Source organism: Halyomorpha halys, unplaced genomic scaffold (genome assembly GCF_000696795.3).
Source record: "Halyomorpha halys isolate HHAL.00 unplaced genomic scaffold, Hhal_1.1 Scaffold361.1, whole genome shotgun sequence".
Classification (NCBI taxonomy): Eukaryota; Metazoa; Arthropoda; class Insecta; order Hemiptera; family Pentatomidae; genus Halyomorpha; species Halyomorpha halys.
In genome coordinates this window covers 390,266-406,608 of record NW_027108072.1, presented here as the reverse complement: position 1 = coordinate 406,608, position 16,343 = coordinate 390,266, and the positions used below count along the sequence as shown (strand labels likewise).

The 16,343-nt window shown below is 31.6% G+C and overlaps 1 protein-coding gene and 1 long non-coding RNA gene across 2 annotated transcripts in view; one reads left to right on the top strand and one right to left on the bottom strand.

Moving 5' to 3' along the window:
* Positions 1-2,522: 2,522 nt before the first annotated feature.
* Positions 2,523-11,620, bottom strand: LOC106681703 (uncharacterized). Its single transcript, XR_001343297.2, has 4 exons — positions 11,514-11,620; positions 6,421-6,468; positions 6,205-6,252; positions 2,523-4,148 (listed from the first exon to the last, which is right to left on the bottom strand). It is a non-coding gene; the product is annotated as an uncharacterized lncRNA (long non-coding RNA).
* Positions 11,621-15,890: 4,270 nt separating this feature from the next.
* LOC106681701 (putative ankyrin repeat protein RF_0381) overlaps positions 15,891-16,343 on the top strand; it is a 9,733-nt gene continuing 9,280 nt past the window's right edge. Inside the window, exon 1 of the mRNA XM_014422161.2 lies at positions 15,891-15,925. The gene's annotated coding sequence lies outside the window, so the exon portion shown is untranslated. The remainder of the gene's footprint in view (positions 15,926-16,343) is intronic.

Here is a 16,343-nt window from a genome sequence, read left to right as displayed (position 1 = left end):
CAAAAGAACTGTCTGAGTCGGCGTATGATTTATTTGGTGGACCAGCCTTGATAACAATCAGGGCACTGAAAAGAGAAGTATCCACATGGGAACAACTAGTAGCAGTGCTCAAAGCAGAGTTCGAGCCATGGGATTATGACGATAGGCTATGGTACAAAATAAGGAAATGGACCCAAAGATCGGAGGAGTCAACGCGGGGAGTGTACGCTGCTGTGATGAGCAATTACTTTCACTGCCTGAGTAACCTTCATTTTGAGCAGGAAATGTTGAGAATAATTAGAGAGAATATACTCCTGTACTACCAGGATCACCTTGTGTGACAGGATATAGGATCAGTTAATTAAGAAATGGCTCTATCAGGAATAATGGGAGAGACATCTTTAACTGGTGAACAACGACAACGCCTTGAGAAGCTCATTGATAAATGGAAATTTTTTAAATCTGGAAAACTCGGGTGTATAAGTGATGTGGAACATTCCATTGATACGGGTAATCAAAGGCCCATTAAATTACCCTATATCAGTGACATATTAGACAAGCACTATCAGGCAGGTCAGTCAAACAGAGAAAGTGGCAGTCAGGAAGAACAGGGGGCGAACGAGAAATTCAACATAGCATATGAGAGTAATGGCGAACAGACAAAGCGGCCATTTTGTTTGGACCTTGCCAGATTAACTGAATAAGTTTTTATTTATAATCTTAAACACTTCTTATTTTCCTGTTATCACAAATTGTTGTGATAAATTTTAACAAATAGGTGACTGTGAATTAAGAATTTTAATGTTTATTTGAATGTGAAAACTGACTAAATAGAGAAATTGTTGAATTGACCTGGGCAGAATAGTCTGCATGAAGTTATGTTTTTTTTAAATTATTTAGTTCTAAAATTGTATTAAGATTGTCACTGAGCATGGCCGAATTGGCCGGAACATCGGACTTATAAAGAGCATAAAATGTTTCGAGACTAAAATGGATAAAATTTAAATTTATTTATTTAAACATGAATAAGTTTTGTTTTTGAAATATTGTGTTTGATTCGATCATTACAGATGAATTCACAAATTTAAATTCATGCAATATATTAGTAGCCTGCTGAGATTTAATGTCGGATAGTGAATTTTCATAGTTTTTTTTTTGGACCACCTATTCTAACCATTGCTCGGTGTAACTTGGACTTCATGTGGCTAGGAAATCATCGGAGGGATCTGCATTTCTGATCAGAGATTCAGAGATTGAGTAAAAGGTCAGGTCCTCTGGACTTACATGTTCTCATTATCAAATAAAGTTTAATTTTCCATGATAATAATTTTTTTTTTGTTCGCTACTCTTTTGAACCACAATACAGCCCTGAAAACTCAATACACATTTCCCTAAACCCAACCGTTGAGTGGAAATTTTGATAAACATTGTCCTTACATACTATGATAAGATCAAGGAGTATCAAATGAAGATGGAAGGGATTTTATATCTCAAACGAGGTATTGTGAAAGAAACACTTCTTGGTATGTTTACAGCATGATCGCTATTGGCGTTACTGAGAGAATGTTACCTAGAATCATGGAAGAGATTAAGATAACAGGCATAGTAACTCAGAATTGTGGAACTCCCCATGATGAACCCAATACTATGGTAAGAAATTGCGTCAAATTTCCTTCTGAAATAGATTTTAAGCAAGTAAGTCGGCCTCATGTTTGAAAAATCCAAAAAATGGAAAAAAAATTCCTCATTGAAGTTGGCGTATGTTAGTATCATGTAATAAATAGAAAAGGTACTGCTGATTTAAATGAAACTGAATGCTTAGATATCAAATGAGTCTTTATAAACTACAACAAAGAGAGTTTCACATTTTGGTTCTAAAATTGGCCAACTTTCCTAAAGTAAACAAATCAGTCGGTAGCTGACACAACACTCAAGATAGAAACCCCATAAGAGGTTCTCACCTTCACCACTTTTAATTACCACGAGCACGAGTCGACAAAATAAAACATGTTCTTAAGTAAAATTACTAGTGTTTTTAATGTTATTTGGTTCATTTTATTTATGTTTACTCCTCTAAATCAGTTTGTATCATCCCACATTACATCCCAAGTCGGCAAATACCACTTTGAACACTTATGCTGAGGTGGCACTATCACAACACCACTTTCTACAACTTAACTCAAAAAATAGACTTATCAAAGATTTGAAAGAATCTGAAACCAGGAAAGCAAACAAATTACAAACAGAAATTTAAATGGGTGATAAAAATCCTAGCCTACTTTAAAGAAAAATACAAATCCCCATGGGATCCCAACTCAATAACTTTCACAGAAAAATGTTAATACAAAAATTATCAGTTAATATGCGATAAATATTGGTATAAAGCTCACTTTATTCTCAGATACTTTGGATAATATGGCAATAGTAGCAGACAGATCAGTTGACTACTCTAATTTCCCATCATACATAAATACTGTATATAAAAAATACACCTGTTGTATAACACAATTAATTTGAAGAAAAAGTTCCATCTTAGATAGTCAATTAGCCTAATTTACTACATTACTAACACGTCGATATCTCTTCGAAGAAATCGTTCATACTCTCAGACTTGCTCTTCTTCCCATACTCAACATTATACTTTGAGATGGTACCATTATACTTTTAGGGAGAAAGCGAAAACTCCACAAAGCCTTGCAATTTTGACAGCTCACAAAATTTGGAAAACCACTCGTGAATGTAGCTCATAATAGAAAGCACAAACCCATAGTTGGCAAGTCATTCAAGATAGATGTTTTAGAGAAAAAATTATTTCTGGATTAACTAATATCCAGAAGTTTTGAGATAATCATAAAATCATTAATAAATAATGGTAATATTGATAAATATAAATTAATTAATAAAATATGATTGTTCTTTTGAAATAGCGCAGCTGCACAGTGTCACCTGAATCTCCCCTACTCTGACTTATTATATATCAGTCAAAAACCGTTGAACAATTAAGTTCAACAAATATTGCTATTATATAAATGTGGTTTAATTTCTATAATACAACAAAGACATCTAAAATAGGTAAAAAGAACGAATTCAACAAATTTAGTGTTTTCAAATTTTCACTGATTTACTGGAACAATATAGCCATTAATGTTAATAATTGATAATTATAGTTCAATACAATACAATACCAAGTTCTCAAAAATATAGGTTTTATCCAGAAAAAATTTTCCACAGCAGATAAAGCGTAAAATACACTTCCAGGAAAATTGTTGTATTCGCTCTTTATATAAAACACCAATATTATTAAAACTATTTGTTACAACTAAGTCCTAAATACTTAAAAAAGTAAAACTTATTAACATTAAAAAAAAAAAAATAATCATTCTAATATTGCAACAAGAGCAGGAATGACAAAAATAAAAACTATAGATTCAATCAAGGTTTTTAAATAAATCATCTGTCCTTACTTTAAGTAACAATGAGACTTCTAACCTGCTGTATGTACTTTTAATTCACTATTTGTTATGGTTTTATATTCACAGTGAGGGCATTGATAAGGCTTCTCATCAGTATGATGACGCTTTATATGTACTTTTAATGTACCATTTGTTATGGTTTTATATTCACAATGAGATAAGGCTTCCCAACTGTATGATGAGCCAAAATGCATTTTTAATTCTCTACCTATTATAGTCACAATGAGGACACAGATTATGTTTTTCAACTGTATGTGGGCACTTTAATGTAAATTAAAAATTTTTAAATGACAAACTTGTGCTGATTTATAGGTACAATAAGGAGGACATTGATAAGGCTTCTCAGCTATATTGATATGATGTTTTTTTTAAATTACAATTTCTTATGGTTTTATGTTTACAGTAAGGGCACAGATAAGGCTTTAACTATATGATAAGCCACTATATGTGATTTTAAATAACCATTTCTAACAGTGTTATAGTCACAGTGAAGATATTGATAAGGCTTCTCACCTGTACGATGGTTCATGCTTTTTTTTTTTTTTAGTGAAGAAATCATACTGTACATAGTTACAGTGAAAACATTGGTACTTCTCTGTTGTATGATGAAAATACATTTTCTTAAATCTATCTCTAACTTAGCTTTTAAGCCAGCTCAATCAATATGTTCCGTATAATGAGAGGAATCCACTGCACCTGTAAGCAATGAATGTTAGGATTAAAAATAAATAATTGTATAAACAAAATTAATTATCTGTTATTTAAATTTTTAATATGTTTAAAGTCATATAATAAAACAAACAATCTTCTGTTATTATTAAGCAAAAACATAAAAAACAAATAAATTGATATACAATGAGCCATGCAGAGTAAAAGCAGAGTGAGATAATATAAATTTTTTCTAAAATTATATAAAATATTTTTTTCTCAGCTTCTTGGGTGATTTAACAAGAACTTAGTCAGTTAATCATAATAAGCTCCTTTCGGAATTCCATATTTGCTTTAAAGTGGCTCCTTTCTTTTTTTTTTTCTCTTTGTTCCAAAACAGGTAAAAATCCCAATAAATCCCCTTCCACCGAAACACTGTATTCATAGGTAACACCACCCTTTACCTCAATCTACATTAACAATTTTCCCAATTGTATTTACCAATCGCAACACAACTTAATGTTGATAACCTCTAAATTTAACAATCCTCATGTCTTACTACGATGTTAGATACAACACATAAACATAAGCTACAAGAAGATATATTCAGTATTAACTCATTGGCAGCAAACAATGATATGAAACTCAAGGTTCAAATCACCAAATCATCATCAAATGACCCCCATCGGTTTTAAGCACTGTTTAATTTAGATATTCCCCGGAGTAAAAATTGGGGGATATTACCCAATTAATTATTAATTATTATATTCTGGTAAGCTGGTTTAAATAAAGAAATACTTGGAATTAGCTGGTAATGATGGAGTGGACTGTATTTAAATAACTTGTATTCTCTTTTAAGTTTTCTGAAACAACTGCTTGTAAGGTTTGAACAAAGTGATTACGATGTATGTTAGTTGGTTAGTTGTAAATTTGGTTTTATTACATTAATGGATGAAGATTACGTTTTACTTGTTTGATTATATGGAGCTTGAAGGTTGGTTCTGATGTGAATGTTATTATGGAAGGAGGGTTCTCTCTTCTCATCCTCCTGCCGCCGCCACCGCCTCTCTCGCCTGAGTCTAAGGATTTACTACCTCATCATTATGAGAAGAGACCTTCTTGAAGAGTTCTGTCCTCTTCTTCTCCTGTCCAGGTCACGATGGCTTCATTACTAGCTCCTTTGTTTGGGGGACCAAGATGGCTGCCCAGGCTTCTTACCGCATATCTTAGCCACTAGATGGCATCATGAATTTCTATTCAGCAGTAAGGGGGCGCCTTACTTAAACAAGCACCTTCCTTATTATTATTAATATCACTTGCTCTCTCTTAATAGCTGACTTATTCACTGCTATGGAGCCTATTAGAAACCATGGAGTAACTTTGGATCAACATCTGTCCTGAAATAACTAGATTTCCCAAATTTCCTGATCCATCTCTATACTATACTTGAAAAATTCCAACAATTTCTGAGTTTATACTCTCTAATACCAGTCAGTTTCTAGTTCCCTCCTTCATTGTCCCCCATTGCAATTATATGTGTCTTGTACAAGGTATATCGTTTTATGCAAAAGATATGACTGATAAATTGCCTCATTAAATTTATCTTTGGGTCCCCATGACACAAATTCCAGCCCAGTAACTTTTATATTCCTTCTTTTAAAACGGTTTCCTCCAAGAATTTTTTTTGCATTACTTGATTTTGTAATTTCTTTTCCATCTCTATTCCTAAAACCTCATTTAAACATCTACAATTTCTCCATCTTTCCAACTACACCTTCCACATGCATCTAAGAATATGATAATCGTTAATTATTTTATTTTCATTACTTTTATTCTTTATTTGTTTAAATAAGTATACATAGATATCATATCAATTTTTCAATAATTTAATTCATATTACGTTAATTTATTTTATAACAATGTTACTTTCATAAATTTTCAATATTTAATATCATTATAAGCTAGACATATATCATATTTTTATTATTCTAAGGGGACTAAATATAATAATATAATCTACTTTTTCATTTTATTTCAGCATGAACTGCTGTTATTTGCTCACTACCCTGCTTACATTAAGTTGAATAGAATAACTGTTCCTCACCATTCTCTGGGATAAGCACTTCTTCTTGTTTCATATGGATAAGTCCGCCTACAAAAATATTAAAAAAAGTACTTAAAACACGAAATTAAAAAAAGTAAGTTTTCACTGCACAGTTAAGGAATGTAATAAGAAAATACCAACTCAGTTAATTGATGAAATTATTTAATTTTCATAAAATAATTTAAATAAAACAATTAAAAGTAAAATTGTATTCACCATAATAAATCTGTGGTCCTTCCTCTTGTTTGAAGCCATGCCTGAGATCTGTAACAAAAACCAATAACTATTGAATCATCAACCATCATAATGCATTTTCATTAATTTGTATCTATATGTATATGTATATGTATGTAAGTATATATGTTTCATATTTTAATAATCAAAAATTATTTAAAGTAAATAAAACGTATTTAATATAGTTTTAACTAATACTCATACTCATACCTTAAGTATAGTTTTGAAGATGACCAGGTCAAATAAAAAGATTAAATATTAAATAAATATGAGAAATTTTACTTTATATAATGTTATAGACTCTTTATCTCAGAGCGGATTTCTAGGCAATCAGAACATACATTTAGCTACTAATGATACTTAATTACATTAATATCTCTTATACAAATGTATTTAATTTTAGGTAAAACAAAACTAACCAATTTCACAGAATCTTCTTTTGATGATTTTCTCAACAAACTAACACTGACTGCTGGCAATCTTTCAGCAAACAAAACACTAAAGAAACAAAGCATTGGTCCTTCAACAGTTTTCACTCATCTCATTCACTGGCGGTCCAAAACAAAGAGTCCCTTATTCTCCTTGGGTGACTCTTTGATGTCCTGTTTTTCACGATGTCTCCCTTGAGCTAGATAAAAGATGATAAGGACCTCCTCATCCAGGAAACATCATTCCCCGCTCGTACCTAACTAACGAATCCCTAAAAACCAAGTTTTCTTCCTTCCCCTTCTCACGTTATTAGTTCTCAACATCGATTGTAGTACTACAGTTTTGAGTTTTTTCTTGTGATTTTCTTTATGAACATTACTCTTTAACACTTATTCTTGACTCCCATTTTTCTTAAATTTACTGTAACTACAATTTGATGGGAAGTTAAATAAAGTTTTTAAAATATTTGAATCTGCTCAACATGTTCGCTATTCAACGGACTTTTTGGAGGATACATGCCGCCATCTTCTTTGTTTTGAATAACAATATTTTTGGCTCTATATATGACTGAACAAAATTGGTTAGCTTTCTTTTTGGTTTAACAAAGCAAATGAACAATATTAAAACGATACATAAAATAAAAACATTTTTAAAACCTTTTCTACATAAAAATATACTATTTACTTGAAAAGAGCATATTACTATATATATATAAAAGAGTAAGGTTCAAAGCTTTGTCCACAATAAACTTTTAGAATACAAGACCAATTTACATGCTGTTTTTTCCAAGAAGTTCTGAGTCACCATGGGAAGACTGAAAAAAATTTATTAACTTTTTGTTGGTGCATAGCTCAGAAAGTATATCTTTTTCCACGGTTATTATTTACCAATCGATTCTTCTTTGTCCAAAGAATAAGAAAAAAATATCACTGATTCCATTAAACAATTTTTTTTTTTTTTGATAAAGCAAATCATGTTTGTTTTTAGTGCCATCTGAAACACTTAAATACCATTTTTCAAAGAAATTAAGAATTAGAAATTTTTCCCCTTAATTTATTTTTTTTTTAATTTTATTTGTTAAAACTTTATCATAAAAATTGTTGTGATAAAGTTTTAACTAATAGTGACTGTGATAAATGATTTTAATTTTGGTTTTAATGTGAATATTGACTAATTAGAAAATGTTGTTTTGACCTGGGTAGAATAGCCTGCATGGAGTTGAGTTTTTAAGTCATATAGTTCTAAAATTGTATTAAGTATATTGTCCCTGAGGATGGCCGGATTGGCCGAAACGTCGGACTTATAAGAAAAATAAAATGTGTTGAGACTAAAATGGATAGAAATTAAATTATTTATTTGAAAAATTAACCAGTCTCAATAAAGTGTAAAGATTATAAATTAAAAAAGAAATTCTGTTATGTTCTTTATCGCATGTATGTTGCCAAATCTTAGGTAAAAATAATGTCTTGAACCGGGTATGCTAGTTATTATATTAAAAGGAACAGGTACTTAAGTTAGCGACAAATTGGCCTATTGTCCTTCCAGCCAAACTGGGTTGACAGCAGTTATTGAGATGCTGCCACACTTTTCAAAGAAGTGTCTAAATTTAATCAATGCTGATTAAGGACCTTCAGCATGATGTGTTCAGCCATCTTGGCCTTATTAATAAATGATATAAAAAAAAGTTATTAATTTAACCGATAAATAAAATTTCAATGATCTGGGATAATTAAAATATAAATATTCCAATATTTGTGATGACTAAACCCAAAATTCATTGCAAGGCATAGAATTAAGTGGCACATCATCTGTAAATTAGTCATGGTTCTCCCTACGAAATCATCCACAACAGACTTGGGTTTCAATAAGTTTGTGCAAGATGGGTCCCAAAACAACTCACACAGTTGTATAAACAAACGCGCTTGGACACCTGCTAAAAACATTTGGATTGTTATAGTAACGAAAGAGACAACTTCTCATACAGGATTATTACTGGTGAAACATGGATCCACCATTACGAGCCGGAGTGTAAACAGCTGAACATGGAATGGAAACATCCAAATTCAACGTCCAAGAAAAAGATCAAGACCCAACCGTCCGCAGGAAAACTGATGCTTACGGTTTTTTGGGACTCACAAGGTCCACTACTGGAACATTAAGAGGAAAGGAGCACAACAATAAACAGTGTACATTACAGTGAGATGCTTACTGCCAAGCTAAAGCCTGCAATTAGAAGCAAACGCCAAGGACTGCAGTCAAAAGGGGTGTTGTAGCACGACAATGCCTGTTCGCATACTGCTGCCCCCACTGCTGAAACGCCCTAGAAACTCAATTTTGAAGTACTGGCTCTTCCTCCATATAGTCCCGATCTTGCCCCTTCTGACGATCACTTTTTTGGTCCACTCAAAGAGGCATTAAAGGGCCGTCGATATACCTCGGACGAAGCAATGAAACAAGCAGTGCATTCCTGGCTCGCAGGTCAACCAAGAATCATCAACCAAGAAACAAGGCATCATGAAGCTTGTACAATTATAGACCAAGTGAGTTGAAAAGTATGGGGACTCTGTCAGAAAATGATGTACTTATAAGTTTCCTATTTGATTACAATAAAATTTTTCAACTATATTGCGGATAATAATTGACTTAACCCCGTACAAAATAATACTATTAATCTTTTAATTTGTATTTGGTACAATTTCACTGACTTATACAATTCTTACAGATAATTTTTTACTTTTAAACTCATGTAATATCATTGATAGTTATATTATGAATTATAGTACTAATAATCACTGATAGTAATATTATGAAACAAAATGTATTAGTGTTTGTACTTTATAGTTACTTGTATTTAAGGACTTTTACTATTAGCTTTCATTATGAAAGAGGCTACGGGAAAGGAAGTCTAGTTGACTGAGTGGAGAGAAGATCGAAGAATAGAGGTCGGCGGATAAGCGTTTGCCATTGGACACCATTCCTCTCCTTTACCCACTGGCAAACTTATCTTAGATGTACTATACAAGTTGTAATTAAGACCTTAAGTCAAACCAAACTCTTCTATATCACCAAAATAAAGAGGTCGTGAAGGTTGAGTATGTTGGTACTAGTCTCTCAGATGATAGTTTAAAATGGTATGGGTTCCATTCACAACTGAGTAATATTTGTGGTTCTTGAAAATAAATTTTGATGTTCCTATGTGATTAGTGCAAGGTGGCCACCTGAATTTTTTTTTTAACAGATATTGTAATTTTTATCATTAACAATATAGAAGAACCTAATGAAGTTTTATCAACATTTTGAAATCTGCCATAAAACCTATTTAGTAGTAAATAACAATAATAATACTTAATTATTTATATTGTACTGCCATAAAAAAACTAGATAAAATAATGAATAATATAAAGGACGAGATAAGTACAAACAACAGAAAGAACATAGAATACAAATACTGTCAAAATAAACAAAGAGGAAACATTAAAAAAGTAAGAAAAAAAGAGTTAAGAAATATAAAACAAATGGCAAAAATGTAAAAAATATAAACACAACAGCCTTACCATTACATAGGATTGGAATGCAACATAACTTTAATTTTTAAAACCTAATAACATTAACAAAGAACAAAAACCAACAATAGAAGATAGCTAGAAACCATCAAAATTAACAAATATAACAAGATAAGAGTAAATTATAAAAAAGACACTAAAGAATTAGGAATTCATTGAGTAGAAATAATAAAAATAATAAAAAAGTGGATCCAAAATGGGATAAGGATGATTCATAACAATTGTAGTTAACAGGAAAAAAGGTAAGAAATCCATAACATAAACAAGAAACCTCAAAGGGAAGAAAACAAACACACACTGAACAAAGGTCAGATGAGACACCTATTTATGCAAGAATAGACCTGTCAAGTAATGGGATCAGTTAGTCAGTTGATAATCAATTTGCAACCTAATATAGAAAATATTTTTAAAATAAATAAATGTCTTAACTTTGTAATAAATTAGACTTAAGATAAAAACAACAGATAACTTATAAATTGTACAATGAATAATGGTAGTTAACAGTATACATAAATTATAGAATATATTATATGAACAAATTGTAGATTTTAAAAAATAGCTCAGAAGATAGGATAGAAAGGGCTCGGAAACATTAACATTTGAAGTAATAAAAATAAAGATTACAAAGGAAGATATTTTCTCATTGATTTATCATGTCAAAATTACTACGTCATTTACAAAAACATTAACTCAATACAATAAATACATAATAGACTATGCATTGTAAAGGTGGGTTTCCATCATAGATAACATTACCAATAACACAGTTTATTAATGTTTTCATGCCTACTATTAAATTTTTATTAACGCTTAATTTTGTTTAAATGGATTTCATGAAAAAATAAGTAACATATTTGTAGAAGGAACAGTACTTTAAATAACATATCACTTCTAACCAGTGAAAACCATAGACATAATCAAGTTGATAAATAATAAAATGTTATGTTGAAGATAATAAATGCAAAACTAAAAAAATGGTCATGGTGTATTGAAGATATAAAAAAATAACGTCATCATGTAATTAATAATTTATATCTTCTGTTTGAAATTAAAGACGGTTAAATTTAAAGAAAAGCTTCTTACCAATTTCTTCCATAGCTAATCAACATATAAAAACAATTTGATTAAGAAGTTCACATTAACAGAAACAAGACGATAAGAAGTCAACTCAAAGTAAAACGCACTTTAACGGATCTTTCTCCAAAGAGGTATAAATAATCTGACAGAGGAATGAATTGATATTACATCTCCCCTCTGAAAACTATTTCAAAAATTGGGACAATCATGAAACATTATAGGACGTCTGTACTTCTAATTTTTAAGTTAGAGACTCTGGATTAAACTGGGCAAATGTAGAAGTGTTGGCCGCCCGATAAGTCTTATCTGTTCTAGGAGTACAATTAGTCTAGCAAGGAGCTCTTCTTCATCTGAGACGTGTTTCTTCTCTGAAGTCTGTAATTATTACTACAAGAAACCTAATAAGACCTTGGATCTTCTTTCCTTTCTGTTTGTACTGGTCTTTTCTCAACATAAATACATAATATTCCTATTTAAAGATAATGGTTGTGACACTCCTTGGTTAGGCTTTGCTTAATTTCGAAGACAGCCATTGTTTTAAATTTGTGGTAGTGAAATCCTTCTAAAAAAAATAACTCGGATCGGAGAACCCGACTATATGTGATATAGTTTAGGCCGGGATGAGGTAAATAGTTATAATCAAATCAGTATTCTCTAGGATCACTTCCATCCTCTAAACTTTTCTTTAATATGCTATTGTAAATCCCTACAGCTTTCTCAAACATTTCATTGCTCTTAGAAACTATGGTGTACCGGTGATTTATGTGATACCTTTACGTTTACAGTAGGAGTTGTCTGTAATTGTCTTCGATTATTTGAAACGTATAAAAATATAATCCCACTGATCAAATATACTTGCTTGGCTGATAGTAGCTATTGATATAGCTCGATGCTGGATGTAGCTCCTATGTTGCATATACTGATGATAGCTGAATGTAGCTCAATCCAATAGATGTCGATTACATAGGAACTATTATGTCCCAAATTATACCGATTTCGTACCTTCATACTGCACCTTTATGCGACATGGGATATTCGGCACTACCATTCAAACTGAATTTCTCTCAGTTTCTTCACATGACTAAAAGAGCATTCTGAATCATTGTAGGCTAAAAATAAAGTTGTCAGGTTTTTCCAAAATGTTTGTTTTTAAAATGTACTCTTTTTTGAAGCGAAGTCTATTTATTATAGTTGTTTAGAAACTATCTGGCACAAGTTTATTTCCATAAAAGTAGGATCCAAACTACTAATAATACATTTTTCCGAATTTAAAAAAATCAAGGTGACGATGTATGTGTTTAGTAAAGGCACCAATTTAGTAGGTACAGTGCACTATCATCAGAAGGTCTCAGAAAATAAGCATTCATTTATGGTTAGAATAGCTGTACAGGAGGTAAATTGATGGTAGGATCAGATGATATGGAGAATCAACAAATCACATTCGATTGCCAAGTTTTCAGAATATACACCTTAAATCCTCGCAGGATGGTATATACATCTTGTAGGGAGAAAGAAAAGCAAACTCTCAGGTTATTCGGAAGGACAAAGTCGGCCTTAGTAAGAAGGTATACGCCTAAGTTTTTTAAGAAAGTGAATGGACCCAAGGGAGATTGTTATTTTGAGAAATAATAACATTGTTTAAATGTCAAAATAGTCGTAGAGGTAGAATTAATTTAAAATTTAATATTTCAATAATTTAAATAAAGTTTGTTCAGTTGGTGGGTCAGGAATTAAGATTAGTTGGTTACAATACCTAACCATACTGGTACTGATATTAGGGACAATTCCGGTAGGAGGACGTTTTTGGCAATGGCTACTTAGAGGTCTCCGTTCCGTACTAACTAAAGTCGGCCTGTCCCAGATTAATTAACCCACACAGGAGGGACACGTATTTACAACATTCCAAAGTTGGTACTCGGGGATTCTTGTTCCAACGTACTCAACTACAACGGGCTTTGTGCCAACTTCAACCTTACTACTTGTTTTGAAATGAAATGGTTTAAGCTTATACATAAGATGAATACAAACTCGTTTACGTCCGAGATAACTAGTAATCAGCAAAATGTTTTAGTCTCGGAATAATCATTTTCCCTACAAAGATGGGTTAGCTTAAACACAAGATTAGATATTAATTCAGCAATGCTTAAATGATTGACTTTTATCCTTCATAAACAACAATAAGAAACAACAGGAAATATCTCCTATTAAGCATTACATAATGCATTTGCGGAAGAATATATAAATTTTAAGACTAAAGATTTATAGTGCTAGAATTGTTATCTGAAAACCATTGAAGTTTATACGTTTTATCGATAGCAATAGTTCGATAGCGTATGCTAATAGAGTTGTATTGTTTGATAAGTAAGTATCCAATATTGTGCTTATTATTCAATGGTTTCCATAAAAGAGTGATAAGGAAGTTCCCTTATGTTTTAGTAATGGTATAAGAATTAGTCTATACAGACATTTTTCGACCATCAAAGTATTTTTATGTAACGGAGTTGAGCTTTAGGGCTCCACTAAACTTTCGAATTCCTCTCGTATCCAATCCTTACAATCCAAAATCCTTAATGCTCTCTACTTTGACACAAATAAAATCATCAACAAAGACCTTAATGTTCCATTTGTAACCGATCTAGCCCGAACCAGATATCAATCCTTCCATTATAAACTCCCTAACCATCAAAACCCTCTAGTTTTTAACCTTGCTTCTTCTTATATTCCTGAAAATCCTCCGAGGCGCCTGAAAATAAGATGGCCTCGAGACCTTTTAGTGTAAAAATATGATTAGAGTGCTACCACTGAGTAGTTTCTCTACATTCCAGTATCACTCCATTTTTATACTACGTCAAATTTACTTAATGCGTTCTTTTATAAGTACAGTCTTAAATTGCAATAAATAAATAGAAAAGAAAACTGATTAATTTGATTGATTCAATGTTTAAAAGAGTTTCTGGCTGAAAAATTGTATTTATTGAGGCCCAGAAATGAATTTTAAAAACTGTGGACAGGTACTTACACAAATGATAACGCAGTTACGGGCAGGCTACAGGAGTCAAACTGATGATAAAGATTTATTTAAGATTTATAACGATTTATTCTAAATTCAGTGAAAACGAGAACCATTGCAGTAAAAATTAACTATATCCAATTTTTTTTTAAAATCACAAACAAGTTAGATAAATGTCACTCAGGTGTTAAAGGTTACGATACGACGCAACTCTACAGAAATATTTTGTCGTATAAAACATGATATATCTGTCTTGAAATCTCAAAGTCTTTGTTTCTCCCTAGTTTTATGAGATAATTATTGTTATTTTTGAATTCAGAGGAATATGTCTGGGAATGAAATAAATCTATCTGAGGTATTCCGGGTACTTGAACCTCTACATACGGGATAAGTTGTCCTTTTTCCACCCTTTATATATTTGGCAATAGTTAAAAGATACATTTCTATGTATATAAATAATTAATATAAAATATTCTCAAAGTTATATTAATTAAGAAACGATTATTCATAAGTTTTGGAAGGGGATTGTAATTATTCATCTCCCTTTTTTTTCTACCTTGTCGTTTCTGGTATATGTGGTTTTTGGTAGTAGTAAGTTGTTATGTAGGAGAGTAGTGAGCTCTCATTGGAGTTATGGCGTCTGTCTTAGTTGTCTCGTTACTGTAACTTTTATGGCTTTGTCACCTGTAGTTAACCCCTCCGCCGCCCCCGTATGTCAGAAATTTTAAGGAATGGGGTCATAAAAGATAAAACAAAGGACAGTCTTCCCAAACTGTGGTAATGGAAGTTTATCAAAACAATAAAAAAAAAAAAAATTAAAATATCAAATTTACTGTACATCCGAGCATTTAATTTGTATCGTAGTTTCTTCTTACTCAACATATTTAGCCGCTTAAAGTGTAAGGATAATTGTGTTGAATTTTTTTTTTAGTTTGGCAAGAGTGCCGCAAAATATTTTTAGCACAAGTGTGCCAAGAATTTTTTTTTTGCTGAACAAGGGTGCATAAAACTGATTATCACCAAATGGCTGGCGGTTATAAAACGTACTAACACATTAAATTTCTAATACTAATTGGAATTTGTAATAAATACAAGTTAAAAGCTAATGTAATCATTTTCAAGGACAATTTTCAATAATTACCCTTCCAAAAATTAAAACAGATATGACAATTATATATTGATAAAAATAATTATAGTGAATTCAAGATTTTATTTTAATTTACTCGTTTTTTGAAAAAGTGCCGGTGGAGTTTTTATTACGTATAATATTCTCACATACATATCATCATAACTATGTCGCAATCTGGCGAATAGCTCTTATCAACAAGAATATATAATGCAGAGAGGGCAGATGGAAGACGTATTCCTCATTGGGACAGTGTTGTGAGCGTTTTGAAGGTGTGCAAAGGTCTGTATAATTAATGGATTTGTAAGGTGTATAAGCAGTTTGGGACGAGTGGCGTAGCCATAGGGGAGTTCCTGAAGGTTTGGAACCCTCTCTACTTTCGAAATTACAAAATAATATACCTACTCAAGCACTTTGTAGATGTTTTTTATCTTATCTTCTGATTTGATTTACAAAAATACGACTTGTTCATTCAAAAATTTCAAGTTTATTATAATTAATCAGGTTAAGTATTAAGTCATCACAAAAATGATTATGGCCACGTACCTAGTCCAGCTTTTATGATATGGTTACTGCTTCGTTTTTATTTGTCGTAGTGCGCTGTTATAAACGGTGCAACGTAAAGAGAAATTTTCAATCGAATTTTTAGTTCCTGAAACTATCGCGTACAAACAAATCATTCAACTTTATATATTAGTAT